Source organism: Pseudorca crassidens, chromosome X (assembly GCF_039906515.1).
Source record: "Pseudorca crassidens isolate mPseCra1 chromosome X, mPseCra1.hap1, whole genome shotgun sequence".
Classification (NCBI taxonomy): domain Eukaryota; kingdom Metazoa; phylum Chordata; class Mammalia; order Artiodactyla; family Delphinidae; genus Pseudorca; species Pseudorca crassidens.
Window position 1 is genome coordinate 103,796,730 of NC_090317.1, and position 8,852 is coordinate 103,805,581.

The following is an 8,852-nucleotide window of genomic DNA, read 5'->3' on the forward strand; positions in this document are numbered from 1 at the left end:
TAAAGTGAGTATTTTTATTAATCATGTTTTATATATTCCTACTGAGTAAAGAGAATGTAGAGCATTGGAAGTATATGTTAGGAGTAATTTAGGATTTTAGGAGTTGATGAACATTCCAGGGAACTCTGATTTCTTGTTCTCAGATCCCAAAGATTAATATATATTGGGAATTTGTAAACTCTCAACTAACTCTCAGCAGAAATGGTGTGGTGGATAGAGGGAGCAAGGTGGTCATTGCCAAACCCTGGGATATCTTTTTACACATAAACCACGTAGCCTATGACTCCTGCTTTCAGTTAATACTGTTCAGTCTTTGGTATGTAAGATTGTTACATCAAACATTACATCATTAATTTTAAGATGGAACTTGATGCATGAATTTTGATATCTAGTTTGCTCAGGTTCTTAAACTTCTGGGGTTATATATCTTTTGGGAGCAGGGTGATTGTCTATAAGGTGTTTTGATTCAATAACTTATATGTCCTTTACACTAATACCTGCTTTGGGGTTTTATTAAAATAACATGGGAAGTTAAAATTAGTAGTCCAGGTTTAGGTTGAGTGCTGGAGAGAGCAGATAATGAGTTGTAATTTTTAGGAGCAAAAAAATGTTTCCATGATTATCTAAAATTGTTCACTAAAGCTGGCAAAAGGCAAGTCTTTGGACTTTGAGACTTTATAGCAGTAAAATGGAAAAATTTCTAACTCGGGCTTAGCTTTAAAAATACTGGGAAAAGAAAGTTTATGTGTCTACCATCTTCTGTTTCCTTGTAAGATTCAGAAGCTTTGTATCAGAAATGCATTTTGACAGTTTATAAAGGAAGTCAAAACAGCACATGTATAGCTGCGAAATGTCGACTCCTAGTTCTGTTCTATTTTAATATGTGGCCCATGTTGTCAAGAGGAAGGCAATGTAATTAATCACAGGGTAAATTTTAGGGTTTATTATGTGGACAAAATTGTCCCATCTCCACCACCTAATATACCCTATAGCCTTTCCCTTTCTTACTCCTTTCTTGCTAGCATAGGTTTTAGTGTTGTGTATGTGTTTTGGGGATCCACACAGTGTGGTGATTAACTTGGACTCATTTTCCCTCATTCATTGAATTTCATCCTTTCACGAGAAATAAAAACCTTCAACTTTAACCCTTTTATTTGGAATTGCATCTCTTTTCCTGCTGCTAGTATATCTCCATTTAGGGTTCTCAGTATAGTTATTGTGATCACAATTACTGTGTCTCGTTGTTAACAAAAATGAGGTGATTTTAAGGTATATCATATAGATGGCTGCTAATTTTGTTTCAACGTGAACCTACCTCTCTTTAGGAAATGAATTACATTAAACATTCATTTAAATATTACTCATGTTCATAGCAGCCTTATCTGTAATAGCTAAAACATGGCAGCAAGCCAGTTGGTCATTGATGAATGAATGGATAAGCAAAATTTAGTAAGTGCATATAATGGAATATTATTCAGCCTTAAAAAGGAAATTCTGACTCATGCTACAACATGGATGAACCTTGAGGGCATTATGTGAAGTGAAATAAGCCAGTCACAAAAAGATAAATACTGTATTGTTCCAATTACATGATGTACCTAGAGTGGTCAAAATCATAGAGACAGGAAGTAGTATGGTGAATTTCCAGGGGCTGGGGGGGAGGAGGGAATGGAGAGTTATTTTATGGGTATAGAGTTTCACTCTTGCAAGATGAAAAGAGTTACAGACATGGATGGTGGTGATGGTTGCGCAATATGAATGTACTTAATACCACTGAATTGTACACTTAACCTTTTTAAGTTAGTAAATTTAATGTGTATTTTAACACAATAAATATCTAAAAAATTATGAATGTAACACAATAAAACATTATTTTTTCACCTGTCTAAAACGTTGCCTTTTAAATACAAAAGTGATTGAACTCAAGGTGCTTTTTCAAGTAGCTATCCATTTTGGTAACCATCAGTACTGAAAACTGCAAAAACCTGTAATTAATCTGGTGATGAAGCAGTTTAAAAGTTTTTTCTAGCCCCATGAAGATCGAGTTTAATGCTTTGAGAATAAGAAATATCTATTCTTTATGTCAGATCAAGTGTACGCTTCTCATTTTTGTGATAATGTGAATGTTTGGAAATCACAGTAGTACTTGTCTCCTCTGAATTGGAGCCATGTTGTAGGCTAGCTTCATTTGATTTGTTAAACTCAGATTTATCCTTCGAGGTAGCACAGCAGCTTTTGCAGGTACAGAAGTGGTCTTTGTATTTAAATGTGTTACCTGGAGCACACTCCCATCTGTTTTCTGTACTTTACACAAAGCATTAGTTCATTTCCAGGGGTTCAAAAATTCTAATTCTAAAGGTTAAATTCACACAGACAGAAGCCCAGTGGGATTAGAATTCCTATTTTAGAAAACACGTGTCCTTTTGCACTGTGAACATGACTTGCTATCTTCTACGTTATCTGGCTGCAGAGCCATTACATTGGCACTTCTTTTCAGCATAAACTTGTTCCCTTGTTCGTCCTGATGTGGTAGCACAAAAAGATGAGCAAGTCCCATGACTAAGAATGAAGACATCTGGAGCTTATGATAAGGGAACTACTTGAGTCTAGGAGTTCTGTGTATCTTTTTTTTTTTTCCTTCAGGTCCCTTTACACTTTCTAGTCTTGCTGAAATCTTCACTATTAAAAATGACTTGTTATTTGCGAAACTGTCTGTGAGCCTGCTTTATAGCTACAGATAGGTAATTACACTTCCCAAATGTTCAGGGATAAATTCAATTTTAAATGTTCATTCCTACTGGCAGACTGTGCATCTAGATAGGTTTTCTGGAGCTGAACAGTTCTATTTAAACTTTATTTAGATAAAGTCAGATCTTTCACTTATCTGAAAGCCTGCCGCTTGTGTTTCTGTACAACTAAATATCAGTATAAAAAACTGTTTCATTTTAATTTTTGTAAGCTTGTTACTTTAAAGAGAAAACTAGAGGAAAAGCTTTCTATTGCTGAGGAAATTGTGTCCCTCTTAAGGGGAAGTTTCCTGAGATGCCTTGGTCAGAGAATAGTGGCTTAAGAAGTACTCAATAAATGCAATTTACTATAGGTGATTGTTTTCATGCCACCTTGGCTAAGTCTAAGTAAATTTTCATCTGCAGAGTAAAGCTCCATGAGCTAACAGTGGCTCATTGCTTCTCACACTGATGATGAATTGATACCGGTGGTCATGTGTGCTAGGCATATGTTGGAAAAAAATCAAATAGTTTTGGACCTATTGAGGAGAAAGGCAAATGAAATTTTCTTAAATTAATAAAAAACAAAATTAAATATATGAACTCATAATAATTGAGAAATGAGAATTTTATACTCAGTTATTTGGAGAAAATGTGTACATATCTAGACTTCAAAAATAAGTAAAAATGGAAAACAGTTAAAACAGGCCAGATTTTCTCACTAAAGAAAATAGTTGGTATAATTTATATGTGTTTGGTATCAGTTTTGTCACCAAGTAAGAAGTGAAGGAAAGGGGGGACCGAGGTAAAAATACTGCCTTGGTCATAGGCCATTAAGAGTTATTTAGTTTTAGGAAGGATTAACTACAAAATTCTGAATTATATTGTAGCAGTTCTGTGGAATCATGAAGTTGGAAATGTTAAATTTATCTTAATCTTCAGGTAATATTTTAGGAGGACCACTTTTTTAAAAAGTTGATGCTTATTCTTTTATTTTGTAAGGTAGCATAGAAGTTAGTGGCCATAACTTTAAAAAAGAGAAGAAGGGGATTGGATCTATCATTCTCCCTCTATGGTTGTAACTTTTGTTCCTGGTGTCTGAAATGTCATGATTTTCTGCCTTGGAGCGGCACTTTCTATTCATTGTACTGGGCCCTTTGAGTCCCTTTCATTCTACAAACTTATGCTCTTGGTAGACTTGAGGCAATTTTCTAAAATTCTTAGTATTGATATATTCCCTGCCCTGCATTTTCCGCCTTCATTCTGAAATTGCATTATTGGATATTTATACATGCACATACTTAGTAATTTTTTTCCTCTACTATTTTTCATCTGTCCTTTTATGCTACACCTTGAGTGGCATCCTCATATTAACCTCCAAACATTTCTATTGGCTTTGTTTTTCTTATTTTTGCTATCATATATATAATATCCAAGAAGTATTTTAGCTTTCTCAACATTGTTTTTTATGGTCTCATGTTTTTTCTGTTATGCAATATCTTCTATCTCTCAACTTCTGTTACAATTTTAAAGCATTCTTCAATTTTTACATTTTCTTTACTACAAGTGTGGTTTTTACCGTTTGATTTTTTTTTTTTTTTTTTTTTTCTTTTTTCGGTACGCAGGCCTCTCACTGTGTGGCCTCTCCCGTTGCAGAGCACAGGCTCCGGACGCGCAGGCTCAGCGGCCATGGCTCACGGGCCCAGCCACTTTGCGGCATGTGGGATCTTCCTGGACCGGGGCATGAACCCGCGTCCCCTGCATCGGCAGGCGGACTCTCAACCACTGCGCCACCAGGGAAGCCTTACTGTTTGATTTTTTAAGATTTGATTTTTCTTTCAAATTGGGGCTCTCCTCAAATACCTGGTTTTCTTTGGCTGCCAATTTAGGCTTAAGACAGAGACTAAAATGTTAATTCACATCTTCTTACACGTGGGCAGATCTTTTCAACAGGTCTGCTTTACTGTAGAATGATTGGGTGCAGTCCCAGCTGTTTTCCTCAGGAGGTCCCCAAATGTCTGTATGTTGAGGTCTTTTCTTTTGGGACATCTGTTTACCCAGAGGGAAATCTGGTTTCCTGCTTGAGGGGTAGGGGTAGTGGATATAAATCTGGTTACCAGAGTTCCTGCCATCAAGCAGGAAAGGAGATTGGTGGTTTCAACGTTCGGTATCTTTTTTTTTTTTTTTTTTTTTAGTAACAAGTTAAGCCATCTTTATTCATAGACAGGATGATTGTGTGGAAAATCCTACAAAACCTACAAAATAGCTCCTAAAACTAATTAGTGGGTTTAGCAGAATTTAAGAGAAGTAAACAAAAACCTATTGCATTTCTACATACTAGCAAAGAACAATCAGAAATTAAAATTAAAACCATTTCCAGTTAAAATAGCATCACAAAATTAAATACTTAGGGATAAATACAGTTAGTTGATGGTGGTGTTGGGTTCAAGTATGTCCTTACTGATTTTTCTGCCTGCTGGATCTGTCCGTTTCTGAGAAGCGTATTGAAATCTACAACTGCAACTGTGGAATCATCTGTTTCTCCTTGAAATTCTATCAGTTTTGCCTCACATATTTTCATGCTCTGTTGTTAGGTGCCTAAACACTCAGGATCATTATGTAGTTTTGGAAAATTGACCACTTTATCATTATTAATGTCTCTCTTTCCCTTGATAAGTTTCCTTACTTTGAAGTCTGCTCTGTCTGAAATGAGTACAGCTACTCCTGCTTCCTTCCTTCCTGCATGCATGCAGGCTTTCTCTAGTTGCAGCGAATGGGGCTACTCTTCGTTGCAGTGTGCAGGCTTCTCACTTGTGGTGGCTTCTCTTGTTGCGGAGCACGGGCTCTAGGTACACAGGCTTCAGTAGTTGTGGCATGTGGGCTCAGTAGTTGTGGTGCGCAGGCTTAGTTACTCTGCGACATGTGGACATCTTCCCGGACCAGGGATTGAACCCATGTCCCCTGCATTGGCAGGCAGATTCTTAACCACTGAGCCACCAGGGAAGCCCATGCTTTCTTTTGATTAGCATGAACGTGGTATATCTTCCTCTGTTTCACAACGGATCATTTTCCCTCCCCTTGCCGGAAGCACAAGAGGATTTTTTCTCTGATATTGTCTGTGAGAACCTGGTGGAGCTCCTAGATGTAAATCTTAAAATATTGTGGGGAGCCCCCTATGATTGGGTCCACCTGGAGTTTTCATCTCTCAGACTTGAGCCTCCAGCCATTCATCAATTACAGTTCAGGTTTCCGACCCCAGCACTAGAACCCACAGATAGTTGCTCCAGTAAGGCCTGACTCCCTGTGTTCACGTATCTCTTCAATTTGGGGGGCAGTAGTTTGCTCTGTGACCTCAATTCTCTTACAGACCAAGGTAGAGTTGTTGATTTTGTTTGTTTAGCATTTTTCCTTGTTTGTATGGTATGGCGTCTTCCAAGCTTCTTACATGCTGGATGGGAAACCAGAAGTTGGTTAATTTTTTAAGTACTACTATTCTCATTTTATTTGTCACTGAGGTAACATTGGTTTGTAACGTTTCATGTGTACAATATTAGATTGTACTAGGTTGTATTAGGTTACATGGCCAATGTCCAGACACTTTCCTGTGTTTGTACATAGGAATAACTTGAACATTTGACCAAGAGGTATCAAGGTGCTACCTCCCAGAACAAGGGAAGCATCTATCCAAAGTTAGATTTTAGTATCTGTATCATTAAAATAAGTCACAAATATCAGGAAGCTCTTTACCTTCATTAAAAAAAAAAAAGAGTTGTAAGTCAGTTATGCACCACTATTTCCTTATTGCAGAATCTAACTATGACTATATGTTTATCATTACCAATGATATTTACACTACCTTTTTATGTTTTTAAGATGTTAATTATTGTTCTTTTACTTCCACTCAAAGATCTTTCTTTAGTATTTCTTGTCAGTCAGGTTTGGTGGTAATTAACTCCTTCTGCTTTTGTTTGAGAAAGTCTTTATCCTGCCTTCATTTCTGAAGGACAGCTTCACTGGGTATAAATTTCTTTGTTGACATTTGCTTTCTATCAATATTTTAAATATGTCATCTCATTGTCTCCTGGCCTGCAAAGTTTCTGTTAAGAAATCTGCTGATAGTTTTATGTGGGATCCCTTGTATGTAACCTCTTTTCTCTTACTGCTCTTAGAATTCTTCATCTTTGACTTTTCTTAACTTTGCATTTTATATTGGAATATAGTTGATTAACAATGTTGTGTTATTTTCAGGTGTACAGCAAAGTGATTCAGTTATATATATACATGTATCTATTCTTTTTCAGATTCTTTTCCCCTTTAGGTTGTTACATAATATTGAGCAGAGTTCCCTGTGCTATACAGTATGTCCTTGTTGGTTATCCATTTTAAAGATAGCAGTGTGTACATGTCAATCCCAGACTCCGTATGTCTTTGACTTTTGACCATTTAGTATGTCTTGGTCTAGCGTTATTCAGGTTCAGTCTATTTAGGATCTTTTGAGCTTTATTGATCTGGATGTCCATTTCTTTCCCCTTGTTTAGGAAGTTTTCAGCCATTATTGCTTTAAATATACTTTTTGTCCCTTTCTCTTTTCCTTCTGGAATTGTTTCTTTACATTGTGTGTCATAATTCCCATAGGCTTTCTTTGCTCTTTTTTATTCTTTTTTATTTTTGCTCTTCTGACTGCATAATTTCTAATGTCCTATCCTCCAGGTCACTGATTCTTTCTTCTGCATGGCTGAGTCTGATTTTGAAATTCTCTACTGTTCTTCACTTCAGTTATTGTACTTTTCACTTCTAGGATTTCTGGGTTTTTGTTTTTGTGTTTTTTTTTGAAGGTTGCTATTTCCTTTCACTTACTTGCCTGTGTTTTCTTGTAGTTTACTGAACTTCCTTAAGAGGATTATTCTGAATTTTTTGTCTGACAGTTCACAGATCTCCATTTCTTTACGATAAGTTTTTGGAACTTTATTACTTCTGTTTGGTGTCATATTTACCCGATTTTTCATGATCCTTTGATTCCTTACATTGGTATTTGTACATCTGAGTAATCGGGCTTCTCTTGCAGACTTTGCAGGTTTGCTTTGGCTGAAACAGATCTTCACCAGTCAGCTCAGTCAAGTCAGTTCTGGGTATGTCTGCTGGTAATGTTCTTGGGCAGGTGGGGCCTGCAATTATGGTCTATTTTGAGGCAAGGGAAGTATTCACGCTCTGAGAATGGGGATGGGGGTGTGTGTCATTCGTTGAGAGCAGTTGTATTGGAGTGCCGGCTCAGTTCCCTACCCAAGTAAGGCTGTAGGATGAGCTCCATTTTTGCTTGGATTCTCTGGTCATGTGTACTAGATGGTAGGGACTGGATATTTTATTCACTAGTAGTTGAGGCTGTGAGTTAGCTTCCTTCCCCAGGCAGGGCAGCAGGACTGGACCCAGGGCCTGTACAGCTTGTTGTTTTGGGACCTGAACCTGGCCAGAGTACACTGAATTCTCTGGTCAAGTGAGGCCACTGGTTTTACTAAACAGTTGGGGGAAGCCATAGGTCATGCTCCCTTTTTTTTTTTTTTCTAACTTCTTTATTGGAGTATAATTGCTTTACAGTGTTCTGTTAGTTTCTGCTGTATAACAAAGTTAATCAGCTATATGTATACATATATCCCCATATCCTCTCCCCCTTGCATCTCCCTCCCACCCTCCCTATCCCACCCCTCTAGGGGGTCACAAACCACCGAGCTGATCTCCCTGTGCTATGCGGCTGCTTCCCACTAGCTATCTATTTTACATTTGGTAGTATATATATGTCCATGCCACTCTCTCACTGTCCCAGCTTACCCTTCCCCATCCCCGTGTCCTGAAGTACATTCTCTAATAGGTCTGTGTCTTTATTCCTGTCTTGCCCCTAGGTTCTTCATGACCTTTTTTTTTCCCTTGGATTCCATATATGTGTTAGCATACGGTATTTGTTTTTCTCTTTCTGACTTAACTTCACTGTGTATGACACACTCTAGGTCCATCCACCTCACTACAAATAACTCAATTTCGTTTCTTTTTACGGCTGAGTAATATTCCATTGTATATATGTGCCACATCTTTATCCATTCATCTGTTGATGGACACTTAGGTTGCTTCCATGTC